This window comes from Dryobates pubescens, chromosome 1 (genome assembly GCF_014839835.1).
Source record: "Dryobates pubescens isolate bDryPub1 chromosome 1, bDryPub1.pri, whole genome shotgun sequence".
Lineage (NCBI taxonomy): Eukaryota > Metazoa > Chordata > Aves > Piciformes > Picidae > Dryobates > Dryobates pubescens.
The window spans coordinates 38,691,350-38,705,456 of record NC_071612.1 but is presented as its reverse complement, the minus strand read 5'-3'; positions in this window follow the sequence as shown (position 1 = coordinate 38,705,456).

Genomic DNA, 14,107 nt, shown 5'->3' with positions numbered 1-14,107 from the left:
AAAAATATGGAAAAAGATTGTTCTGTGATTAATGATTGTGGCTTACCCACCTTGACTTGTTCAGCAGGTCTCCTTTACTTTGTCTCATCCCTATTATTCATCACAGCAGTAATGTTTTCTTCTTTTTTATTGAGTTTTACCCTTGAGTCTTCATTTAAAACAGGAAAGAAAGAAACAAAATTCTTATTTTTGTTATCTTTACTGGTTTCCTCAGAATGTAATAAATAGGCAGTAAAAAAAGGGTGGTATCAAAAGCCATCAGAATCTATAAAACTGATAAAATTCAAACCAAAGAACTCTGGATATTTACTTAGGGGTCTGTTAAGCTACATTAATTTCTCTTTTAAAATTATCAGTGTATACTTTCAACCATTGCTAGAGTAACTTAAATATAAATACAACAGATCTTTGTATTTAAACTGTTTTTATATATAGTATCATAGCATTGCTTCAGTTGGAAAAGAGCACTAAGATCATCAAGTTCAGCTGTCAATGCAACACTACCATGACCACCAAAGCATGTTCCAAAGTGTCATGTCTACTTGCTTTTTAACACCACCTCTAGGAATGTTATCTCCACCACTTCCCTGGGCAGCCTGTTCCAATGCCTGACCACTCTTGCAGGAATGAAATATTTTTCTGTCATGCAACCTAAACCTCCCCTGGGGCAACTTCCTTTAATTCTATCACTTGATACTAGGGAGAAGATACCAACCCTCACCTGATTCCAACCTCCTTTCAGTGAGTTGTAGAGAGCCAGAGGGTCACCCTTTAGCCTCACTGGCTGAACAACCCCAGTTCCCTCAGCTGCTTCTCACAAGACCTATTCTCTAGACCCTTCACAGCTTCTTTGCTCTGGGCACATTCCAGCATCTCAGTGTCCTTGGTGCGAGTGCCCCAAAATTGAACCCAGGACTCAAGGTGTGGCCTCATCAGTGCTGAGCACAGGGGAGAAAAATCACTTCCCTAATCATGCTAGTCATACTATTGCTGATCCAGGTGAGAATATTGTTGGCCTTGATGTCCACAATACTGGCTCCTGTTTGACCAGCCATCGATCAAAACCTCCAGGTCCAGACACAAGCTATTACTTTAGGCCTTCATGACTAAACTTGCTGCACATGAATGGCAGACACAAAATGCTGCTGCATCAGCAACTGAAGGACAAAATGTTTTTTTTATAAAGAGGTGACCTGTATTTCTGCTTCCACAGTGACTTTTCCATATTTAATGAGCTGATTAATTGTGTGTGCACTGTAAATGATCGTGTCCAGATCACTGACCCACACATGACTCCAAAAAATGACAAACTTCAAAAAATTCAATTACAAGGTCCAGATGCTGTTTGTCTCCTGTAGAAAGCATTTCAGGTAAGAAGGTCACATATTAATAATATCATCCAACTTCAGATGATATTCTTGTCATATTAACATTTTGAGACTAAAAATGCATTTGTATATTAATAAATGTATAAAAAATATTCAATAAATATTATATTGATTGTTTTATAGATTAGTGCATTTATTTTCCAGAAATGTTTGCCATCACATCTAGGACATCAATATTTTATAACTTTGTGTGCCGCTATGATAGCTGAACCTGATCTCAGATAAAACCCTGGGAATGTCTAAGACCAAAGACCCAAATATTCATAAACCCCCAAAACTTTCTGCTTCTTTTGAATTTCATAGTGTGCTGAGTTTCATCACAAGGTAGCAGAGGGGCTACAGGGGTGGCTTCTGGTAGAAGCTGGAAGAAGCTTCCACTATGTTGACAAAGTCAAATCCATTTGGCTCCAAGACAGACACATTATGGGCCAAGCCCAAGCCCAAGTCCATCAGTGATGGTGGTAGTACCTCTGTAGTAACATATTTAAGAAGGGGAAAAGCTAATCTGCTATAGCAGCCAGGAGAGACAAGGAAGAACATGGGAGGGAAACAAACCTCCCGACGCCAAGTCAGTGAAGGAGGTGGAGAAAGTGCTTCAGGTACCTGGTGAGGCACATTGATCACCTGTATTTCTTAGAGGGTAAAGGAGCGGATGTCCACCCTGCACTCCATGGAGAATCACACATCAGGACAGCTGGATGCATGAAGGAGGATGTGACCCATTGAGAAGCCAGAGCAGAGACTCAGCATGACCTCTGGAGACAAAAGCCCATGATGAAGCAGGTTTGCTGGCAGGACTTGTGACTCTACGGAGGACCCACACCAGAGCAGTCTGGTCCTGAAGGACTTTTCGTCGGGAAGCCGTGCCGGGACCGCACCGGGACCTGCAGCCACCGGGGACCGTCCGACTCTCTCCTGTTGGGGCCGCCGGAGCTGAGAACGTCCCTTGAACACGCCGCGAGGTCGGCGGGAATCGGCTCTTCGCGCCGCTGGGGCCGGTGACTGCTACGTCACCCCCGGCTTATTTAAACGCGCTTTACTGCCGCACGCGATGGTCTTTTCGTCGGGAAGCCGTGCCGGGACCGCACCGGGACCTGCAGCCACCGGGGACCGTCCGACTCTCTCCTGTTGGGGCCGCCGGAGCTGAGAACGTCCCTTGAACACGCCGCGAGGTCGGCGGGAATCGGCTCTTCGCGCCGCTGGGGCCTGTGACTGCTACGTCACCCCCGGCTGATTTAAACGCGCTTTACTGCCGCACGCGAGGGTCTTTTCGTCGGGAAGCCGTGCCGGGACCGCACCGGGACCTGCAGCCACCGGGGACCGTCCGACTCTCTCCTGTTGGGGCCGCCGGAGCTGAGAACGTCCCTTGAACACGCCGCGAGGTCGGCGGGAATCGGCTCTTCGCGCCGCTGGGGCCTGTGACTGCTACGTCACCCCCGGCTGATTTAAACGCGCTTTACTGCCGCACGCGAGGGTCTTTTCGTCGGGAAGCCCGTATTGTCACGGTTTCGCTGCTTGTTTTTTTTTTTTTTTTTTTTTTTTTTCTTTCCTAGTGGGTGCTGTGGTAAGGGACAATCATGGTAGTAACTCGTAGCAAAAACTCCCTAAAAAAGTCAGTGTCGACCCAGACTGAGGAAGAACACAAGCAGGTAGCTGTCCAGGTATCTGGCTGTAGAGAGTGCTGGAGCCTGGCTCTTGAGATGCAGAGTAGTAGGGGTAACTCTTGCATAAGGTGTGAGCAGATTGACTACCTACTTAATCTGGTGGCCAGACTAAAGGATGAGGTTGCTAGTCTTAAAAGTGTAAGGGAATGTAGGGAAGAGATGAACATGAAGAGGAAAGAGATAAACCAGAGGGGGAAAGATATGAACGTGAGTAAGCAGGCTCTGCAGGCTCCCACAGCAGAGGCTGATTACCCAAAAAGCAGAGGGGAATGGACACAGGTTCCTCTCAAAAGGCACAAGGTTAAACCTACTTGCCTTCCCACACCTTCCCCGCTGCTCTTGAAAAACAGGTATGGGGCACTGGAGATCGAGGGTGAGGTGGTCCTGTTACCAGAGGACACACCATCTGGGGTTCTCCCTGAGGCTAAAGAGCCTAAGGGTAAACAACCTAAGGTTAAACGGCCTAAGGCAAAACAGCCTAAGGTTAAACAACCCTCCCCTGGCATCAGGACCTGCTCCCTCAAAAAAAAGAGGAGGGTAATTGTTATTGGTGACTCACTTCTGAGGGGAATGGAGGGCCCCATTTGTCGGCCAGACCCATCTCATAGGGAACTCTGTTGTCTCCCTGGAGCCCAAATTAATGATGTTACCAGAAGGCTACCCAGGCTGGTACAACCTTCTGACTATTATCCTTTGCTACTTATGCAGATAGGGAATGATGATGTTGTAGTCAGAACTCCCAGGGCTATCAAAAATGATTTCAGGGCCCTGGGAGATCTGGTTGAGGGGACAGGTGCTCAAATAATTTTTTCCTCAATACCCTTAGTTGCAGGAGGGAATACCACAAGGAACAGGACAGCAGCCATAATCAACAAGTGGCTTAGAGGCTGGTGCAGACAAAAGAATTTTGGGTTTTTTGATCTTGGTAAAATTTCTACTGCACCAGGCCACCTGGCAACAGATGGAGTACATCTGTCCCAAAGAAGGGGAAAGGTCACAGTATATGAGAATGGCCTGTCCCCCAAAGGTAAAAAGATTCTGGGGAGGGAACTGGCAGCTCTCATTGACAGGGCTTTAAACTAGTTTCGAAGGGGGGAGGGGCTGAAACTAGTCCCCTCAGGCAAGAGTCTGGGGGCAGTAAGCTAGGGTCAGAGGCCAAACCAGCAGCCCAGCTGAGGTGCATGTACACTAATGCACGAAGCATGGGAAACAAACAAGAGGAGCTGGAAGCCTTGTTGCAGCAGGAAAGTTATGACGTAGTTGCCATCACGGAGACGTGGTGGGATAGCTCACATGACTGGAGTGCTGCAATTGATGGCTACAGGCTTTTCAGGAGAGATAGACAAGGAAGAAGGGGTGGAGGGGTGGCCATGTACATCAGGGAGGCACTAGATGCCATTGAGCTAGAGATTAGGGACAATCAGGTTGAATGCTTGTGGGCAAGAATAAGAGGGAAGACCGGTAGGGCAGACATCCTGGTTGGAGTCTGTTATAGACCACCCAACCAGGAGGATGATGTCGATGAAGCATTCTATAGACAGCTTAAGGCTGTCTCAAGATCTCCTGACCTTGTCCTTATGGGCGACTTCAACCTGCCTGACATCTGCTGGGATCTCAACACAGCAGAGAGGAGGCAGTCTAGGAGGTTCTTAGACTGCATGGAGGACAGCTTCTTATCCCAGGTGCTGCGTGAGCCTACCAGGGGCAAGGCTTTGCTTGACCTCCTCTTCACCAACAGGGAAGGGCTGGTGGGTGATGTGGTGGTCGGAGGCTGTTTAGGGGCCAGTGACCATGAAATAATAGAATTTTCAGTATTCAGTCAAGCTAAGAGGGCCAGCAAGAAGACCTCCACTCTGGACTTCCGGAGGGCGGACTTCAGGTTGCTCAAGGAAACAATTCAGAGGGTTCCTTGGGAGAAAGCCCTTAAAAATAAAGGGGTCCAGGAGGGCTGGACCTGCTTCAAGAAAGAGCTGATGAAGGCTCAGGAGCAGGCTGTGCCAGTGTGCCGGAAGAGGAGCCGCCGGGGCAGACGGCCAGCCTGGCTGTGTAATGAACTTTTAATTGAACTAAGGGAAAAAAAGAGGGTGTATCATCTTTGGAAGAAAGGTGAAGCAACCCATGGGATGTTTAAAGAGGTTGCTAGGGCATGTAGGAGGAAAATTAGGGAGGCAAAAGCATATTTGGAACTTAAACTGGCCTCTGATGTGAAGGACAACAAAAAGTCCTTCTATAAATATATTAATAGCAAGAGGAAGGGCAGGGACAACCTCCACTCCTTGGTTGACATGGAAGGAAATGTTGTAACACAGGATGAGGAAAAGGCAGAGGTACTTAACACCTTCTTTACCTCAGTTTTTACTACCTGGAAAGAACGTCTACCAGACAGCTGGCCTGCAGAACTGGCAGAGGGAGCCAGGGAGCTGCATGGTTTCCCTTTGTTCCATGAGCAAGTGATAGGAGCTCTCCTCAGCAGCTTGGACCCCCACAAGTCCATGGGACCAGATGGGATCCATCCTAGGGTGCTGAGAGAGCTGGCAGATGAGCTGGCCAAACCACTCTCCATTATTTTTCATCAGTCCTGGCTCACTGGAGAGATCCCAGCTGACTGGAAGCTGGCCAACGTGGTACCCATCCACAAGAAGGGCCGGTTGGATGAGCCAGGGAATTACAGGCCTGTCAGCCTGACCTCAGTACCAGGAAAGATTATGGAGCAGGTCATCCTGAGTGCAATCACACAACACTTAGAGGATGGCCAAGGGATCAGGCCCAGCCAGCATGGGTTTAGGAAGGGCAGGTCCTGCCTGACCAACCTGATCTCCTTCTATGATCAGGTGACCCGCCTGGTGGATGTGGGGAGGCCTGTGGATGTAGTCTACCTGGACCTCAGCAAGGCCTTTGACACCGTTCCCCATAGCAAGCTCCTGGCCAAGCTGTCAGCCCATGGCTTGGATGGGACCACACTGCGATGGGTTAGGAACTGGCTGGAGGGCCGAGCCCAGAGAGTGGTGGTGAATGGTGCCACATCCAGCTGGCAGCCAGTCACCAGTGGTGTGCCCCAGGGATCAGTGCTGGGCCCCATGCTCTTTAACATCTTTATTGATGATCTGGATGAGGGCATCGAGTCCATCATCAGTAAATTTGCTGACGACACCAAGCTGGGCGCAGGAGTTGATCTGCTGGAGGGTAGAGAGGCTCTGCAGAGGGACCTCGACAGGCTGGGCAGTTGGGCAGAGTCCAACGGCATGAGATTTAACACATCCAAGTGCCGGGTTCTGCACATTGGCCACAGCAACCCCATGCAGAGCTACAGGCTGGGGTCAGAGTGGCTGGAGAGCAGTCAGGCTGAGAGGGACCTGGGGGTGCTGGTCGACGGTAGACTGAACATGAGCCTGCAGTGTGCCCAGGCAGCTAAGAGGGCCAATGGCATCCTGGCCTGCATCAGGAACAGTGTGGCCAGCAGGAGCAGGGAGGTCATTCTGCCCCTGTACACTGCACTGGTTAGGCCGCACCTCGAGTACTGTGTCCAGTTCTGGGCCCCTCAGTTTAGGAAGGATGTTGACTTGCTGGAACGAGTCCAGAGAAGAGCAACAAAGTTGGTGAGGGGTTTGGAACATAAGCCCTACGAGGAGAGGCTGAGGGAGCTGGGGTTGCTTAGCCTGGAGAAGAGGAGACTCAGGGGTGACCTTATTACTCTCTACAACTATCTGAAGGGAGGTTGTAGACAGACAGATGTTGGTCTCTTCTCCCAGGCAAGCAGTACCAGAACAAGAGGACACAGTCTCAGGCTGCGCCAGGGGAGATTCAGGCTGGATGTTAGAAAAAAGTTCTATACAGAAAGAGTGATTGCACATTGGAATGGGCTGCCTGGGGAGGTGGTGGAGTCGCCATCACTGGAGGTTTTTAGGAGAAGACTTGACAGGGTGCTTGGTGCTGTGGGTTAGTTGCTTGGGCGGAATTGGATTGGTGATGGGTTGGACGCGATGATCTTGAAGGTCTCTTCCAACCTGGTTTATTCTATGTATTCTATGTATTCTATGTATTCTATGACTATACCCCATGGAAAGAACACATGCTGGAGCAGTTCATGAAGAACTGTAGCCTGTGGGAAGAATCCATGCTGGAGAAGTTTAGGGTGAGTCCCATGCTGGAAGGGGAAGAATGTAAGGAGGAAGGAACGTGATCAACAGACCACAACCCCCCATTCCCCATCCCTCTGTGGTCTGGGGAGGAGGTAGAGAAATCAGAAGTGAAGCCTGGGAAGAAGGGACAGGTTGGGGTAAGGTGTTTTAAGATTTAGTTTTTGTTTTCTCATTACCTTACTCTGATTTTATTGGTAATAAATCAGATTTACTTCCCCAAGCTGAGTCTGTTTTTTCCCGTAATGGTAACTGCTAAGTGATCTCCCTGTCCTTATCTTGACCCATGAGCCTTTAATTAGCTTTTCTTTCCCCTGTCCAGCTGGGGAGGGGAGTGATAGAGCAGCTTTGGTGGCACCTGGCATCCAACGAGGGTCATACCATCACACAAAGGTAGCCATAGGGTACTAGAGGATTGAATGTCATTTATAATTCAGTGATATGAAGCAAGGTTACAGTAAAAATAAGTTACAATGTTTTAAATCCTTCACTATTTTTTTTTCTTGATACATCATTGCATGGTGCCCACTAACCTGCTTTCTTACTACCCTTCCACAGGAAGACAGGGAAAGAACATAAGATGTAAAATTGTGGGTTGAGATAAAGACAGCTTAAGGAGGGGAAAAAAGGCAGCAGAGGCCATACAGAGAAGCAAAGTAATAAAATAAAGATTTATTCTCTGCTTCCCAGAAGGTGCTGCTCAGCCACTTCCAGTCTTTATTTGTTTCATAAAGGCAGTCCTTGCAGTAGAAGAGCTACTCATGATTTCCATACCACTTCAAAGGACAAATAGAATAACCCACACATTCTGACCTGAGATATCAACAGTTAAAAGGTATGTTAGATAAACTGCTAGAAATTAATTAGCACAAATAAGTAAAACTACAGTTAAGTGAGGATTGATCAGCTCTTGAGATACCATGGGTGAGTCTGGGCACTTGTGCTTTATTCTCAGGTCCTTGTATAGTAATATTAGGCCATAACTTTCATTGCAGTGCTTTCCTCTTTGTTGCCTTTAACTCATCAGTCCTAATAATCTTCTCAGCACTATATAGAACTAATTTCTTCTATCCAAACAGGGACATTATTTGCCTCTGCCACAAACTGATTCCACCATTGTGTTGTGTTCCCTTTTACTTGTGATCTTCAGAACTGCAGCAATCAAGTTTATGTTATCACTAAATTAGGTTCAAGGCCACTAACACATTCTTCATTATAAGGCCAGCTTTCCATCACTTCATGGCCAAGCTATTTGCCCAAGTGTCCTTTGGGGGCTCAGCCATGCTTTGAAGCCAGCTGGCAGTCAAACACCATGCAGCTGCTTGCTTGCCCTCCCTCTAGGAGAGAATTAGAGGGGAAAAATTGAGAAGACTCATAGGATGAAATAAATAAATAATAATCCCCCATAAAACACCTTAAAATTAAAATAAAAAACACATTAAAATACATAAAATTTATTAATTTAAATTAAATAAAATAAAAGTGTTTATGTTGACCATAATAATAATAGTAGCAACAACAGAATACACAAGCAAGTGATGCACAGTGCAATTTTCACCATGCACTGACCAAGGTACAAGCCATTCCCAGCTGGCTATGCCAAAGGAGAGAAAATCTCAAAATCACAATTCCAGAAGAGCCTCAGCTTCCCAGCCCATCCTTATCCCTATCTTGAGCATGACACTGTATTATCTGGAGTATTCCACTGGACAGTTTGGGTCCCTTACTCTGGACATGCTCTCTCCCCAGCTTATGCGTTACCTGCTCACTACCAAGACACGGGAAGCTGAGAAGCCTTTGATTTCTTAGCAACAACTACAAATATCAGCATGCTATCAGCATTCTTCTCATACCCATTCCCATCCTGAATCCAAAATGCAGCATTATTACAGCTAAGAGGAAGGAAAAATTAGCTCCATCCCAGCTGAAACCAGGACAGGCTCCGACACTCTCTGAATAGCTCTTCCTTCTACTGATTCAGTAAAACAAATTTTGAACTTAAGATAGCTTGCCAAAATTTAAATAATATCTCTATCTAATTCTACTAATGAGTCTGTTATCAGTCTCCTTCAGACTGAGTAAAAGGCATCTTTTAAATCATGTACTGAGGAACTCTTGGCTTTCTTATTAAAGAAAGTAGCCTAATACTTTTATGCCTAATCAAGGAAAATTAATATGTTATTTTACTCCCTACTCATGTTTCCTCTGCTCTTTTTATCCATTAATCTTCATTCTCTTTCCACCTTTCTGTTAATCAAACACAACTCTCATCCTTCTTCCTTACACACTGCTCATATGTAACTGCTTTCTTTTATCTGTCATACATTTTTTATTTCTATCACACTGTCCTCAAGTGATGCTTATTTTTCCTCAACCCAGTCCATCTTTTCACAGCATAATAGTTTGTTATTAAAATTATGAAGAAAACTTAGCAATATCCTACCATTTTCATTTAAACATTTTGACGGGCTTTCACTTCCATTTGAAGTTTCTTTCAGATTAAAAACCTGAGGCATTGCTTTAGCCTTGTCCATAATCACCCAGACTACATATATCACACATTTCTGTGCTAGCAGATATCATAAGACAGAATCATAGAATCATAGAATCATAGAATCATAGAATCAATAAGGTTGGAAAAGACCTCAAAGATCAGCAAGTCCAATCTGTCACCACCGACCTCATGACTAGACCATGGCACCAAGTGCCACGTCCAATCCCCTCTTGAACACCTCCAGGGACGGTGACTCCACCACCTCCCTGGGCAGCACATTCCAATGGTTAACAGCTCTCTCTGAGAAGAACTTTCTCCTCACCTCGAGCCTAAACTTGCCCTGGTGCAGCTTGAGACTGTGTCCTCTTGTTCTGGTGCTGGTTGCCTGGGAGAAGAGACCAACCCCCAGCTGGCTACAACCTCCCTTCAGGTAGTTGTAGAGAGCAATAAGGTCTCCCCTGAGCCTCCTCTTCTCCAGGCTAAACAACCCCAGCTCCCTCAGCCTCTCCTCACAGGGCTTGTGCTCGAGGCTTCTCCCTAGTCTCATTGCCCTTCTCTTGACACATTCCAGAATCTCAATGTCCTTCTTAAACTGAGAGGCCCAGAACTGGACACAGTACTCAAGGTGTGGCTTAATCAGTACTGAGTACAGGGGCACAATGACTTCCCTGCTCCTGCTGGCCACACTATTCCTGATATAAGCCAGGATGCTATTGGCCTTCTTTGTCACCTGGACGCACTTGGAAGTTCTACTTCCAAATCTGGTTGCTACCAAAAAAAAAAAAAAAAAGAAATCCTTGAGTCAAATCCTCAGAGACAAGAATAATGTTAGCATAAAACCTAGATCTAAACTCTCTTTATTGATGATGATATATTATGAGCATTATGAAAAACTTAACTACTGTATTGAGTTACAAGAACCTAGAGTATAGTTGGGGAAAAAAAAAAGGCAAATAGAAACCATTTATTTTAAAGCCAGGCTAAGTTTTATAAATATGAAATTAAATATAGAAAAAAAAAAGTAAATTAAATATATTTCCCAGTATTTCATTTTAGAGACTTGTAAAGAGCGTTGTAATTTGTATGAAATGAGGAATCATGATTAAAGAAGGAATGCCACAGATACAATCACAGAGTCATAGAATCATTAAGGTTTTGGAAAAGACCTTGAAGATCATCAAGTCCACCCACCAGCCCGACACCAGAATAAACATTAAACATCTCCCGAAGTGCCATGTCCACATGTTTTTTGAACAGTTCCAGGGATGGTAACTCTACAACCTCCCTGGTCAGCCTGTTCCAATGCCTGAGAACTCATTCAGGAAAGAATTTCTTCCTAATATCCAATCTAAACCTCCCCCGTCACAATTTGAGGCCATTTCCTCTTGTCCTATCACTAGCTTAGAGAAGAAACCAGCCGCTACCTAACTACAACCTTTCTTCATGTATTTGTAAAGAGTGAGAAGCTGTCCCCTCTTTTTCTCCCACAACTCACACTTTCTCCTTTTTTCCCCAGTTTTTGTTGCTGAGTATGACATCACATGGACTGTAATATCCTTTTAGGTAGTTGGGTTAAGTTGTCCCAGCTGTGTCTCCTCCCAGTTTCCTTTGCATCTCCAGCCTACTCACTGGTAGGGAGGGGTGAGAAATCAGGATTAATTCAGCAAAATGAACTTTGGTCAAAAACTTTTCTAAGAGCTGAAGAACATTTGGCAGCTAGTTTAATTGGTGCATATCGAATCAAACTGTAATCAGTGTCTTTCAAGCTCCTACTTTCCTTCAGAGAGTTTTTCTTCCAGATCTGAGGAACAGTTTGTGAGTTTGAAAGCTTGTCTGATTTTTTTCCATGACAGCTGATTTAACACATGATATTATCTCCATCTACAAATTCATCATGCCCATGTTGTTAGCAATTTATTAATGCACTAATCACAAAATTCTCTGTTTATTTCCACTGCAACTAGGTGACATTTTTCACCTTGAAACCTGAGTGGTTTTTTATTCCTAATATTTAAAGAGAAAAAAAAAAAAAAGAAAAAGAGCTAATTGCCACTTTTCTTTTATTATCTCTAGCTTAAAGACTATAGAAAAGTATTTGTAGAAAAGAAAATTTTGTGCAGCTTTGAACCAGGATATAGTTGCAAATATATTTTAAGACAAAATTCATTCCTTCTTTCTAAATTCCTTCTGAATTCCTTCCAAATTTCTTCCGTCCAAATTAATTCCAAATTCCTTTCTTTCAAATTCCTTCCTTCTTTCCAAATTCCTTCCAAATTCTGAATTCCCCTGGAATTCCTTCCAAATTCCTTCATTCCTTCCAAATTCATTCCTTCTTTCCAAATTCCTTCCTTCCTTCCTTTGTTCCACTCTTTTAAGTTTTGCTTTCTCTCCACATCCTGCATGAGGGTACATTCATGACAATGAAAATTAATACAACTTACTTTAGTATTCTTGAAGTCAAAAGGGAAGAGATGTTCATTCACTCCTTCCAAATTAATTCCTTCTTTCCAAATTCCTACCTTCCTTCCTTCCTTCCTTTCTTTGTTCCCCTCTTTTAAGTTTTGCTTTCTCTCCACATCCTGCATGAGGGAACATTCATGACAATGAAAATTCATACAACTCACTTTAGTATTCTTGAAGTCAAAAGGGGAGAGATGTTTTCTGAGACCACATGGAAAGGAGACTAAGAGATCTTCTAAGAAGTTTTTTGTTTCTTGATTTTTTTCTGTTCCCATGAGAAATAGAGACAAAAAAAGTAAAGGCAAGGAAATTCAATCCAGATAACATAAAATGTTTTAATCTATTTTGACACAATAATGATCTCAGAGTCATATCTGGCTCATAACTCCAACAGAGATCTAAGAAGTGAGGAAAATCATAGATTTATGCTATGTGGAGGCTATAGCTAGCAACCTGTCCATGGCAAACCTGTATTAAATAAATGTCTGTATTTGCATTGTACAAATTCTATATTGCTATTGGCAAAAAAGGCTTCAAAACAGTGTATTGAACAATATAGTCTGTCTGCACTGCTTGCTCTTTGCATCAGTTTAGCTTACTTTCAGATATGCAGGCAGCTATCCTGAGCCTTTCCTTCTGTTGTTGAAAATTTATTCTATCACAATGACTGCAAAGAACTACCACAATTCTGGGATGTTATTTAACATTGGCAAAGGCAGAACTGACAGCTTGGGTAAAATGCAAATCACTGAGAAGTTTGCAAAAGAAATGAATGTAAACAGATGGTTTGAAGTGAGCTGAAGTATTGTTGAGTTTCTATTTTCAGAGAGTGGAAGAACTCTGATTTAAGATTTTTTTTTGTAATGGAAAGAAGCAAAATACTAACTTTAAACAGTCTTCAGGATGCTAGATCAGGGGAGCTGAATGAACCTTAAGTCTTACTTGAAATGAGTGGCTAAGATCCTGCAGCTGGCCATGAAAGACAGGATGCATCTGCATGCAGCACTTCTGGGTTCTTCAGGGAGGAAAGGCACCATGCTTCCTGAAGAGAACAATAAGAATCACAGAATCCTGTAATCATAGCATCATTTCACTTGGAAAAGATTGTAAAGATCATCAATTCCAACCATTATCTAACCCTACCAATGCTGGTGCTAAACTGTGTCACACACCTGCCTCTTCTAAACATCTCCAGGGGTGGGGATTCAGTCACCTTATGGGGGAGCCTGTTCCAGTTTTTAAGAACCCTTACAGTCAACAAGTTTCTTCTCATATCCAACCTATGGCCCCTGGTGCAATTTGAGGCCATTTCTTCTCATCCTATTACTTGTTAGCAGGGAGAAGAGGTCAACACCTACCTGGTTCCAACTTTCTTTCTGGGATTTGTAGAGAGCAACAAGGTCTCCCCTCAGCCTGCTTTTCTCCATGCTAAAGAACCTCAGTTCCCTCAGATGCTCCTCACAAGACCTGTTCTCCAGAAACTCTACCAACTTCATTGCCCTCCTCTTGCACTGCTTCAGAACCTCAGTGTCAGCTCATCTTCTCTACCATTGCCTCAAACACATGAAGTATTGTCACTAAGCACTCTCTTGAACTTCCCTAGACTTTTTTCTTGCTTTCCCAGTAAATTCTACAAAATGTATTTAGCATAAACATTTGCACTGTTTCTCAAATTTCATTTCAGCAAGGCTGGATTTTACAGAACGTGATACATATCAAACAAGCTTCTATTTAAGGTTATAATATTGAGTTACAATAGTATACAATGGAATATTGCTATGGTGACGTTCCAATTTTGTGTAATTTTGTAGAAAATTGCTTAACATGCGTGTACAGTCAATTCCACACAAATTATAATCAATTCCAGTAACCCATTTCTTTTGGGAGCTTGAGTGTACAGACGAATCTGAAACATAATAGCCTTTCATTTACTATATTGTACTGTACTGGTGTTTCATACAACTA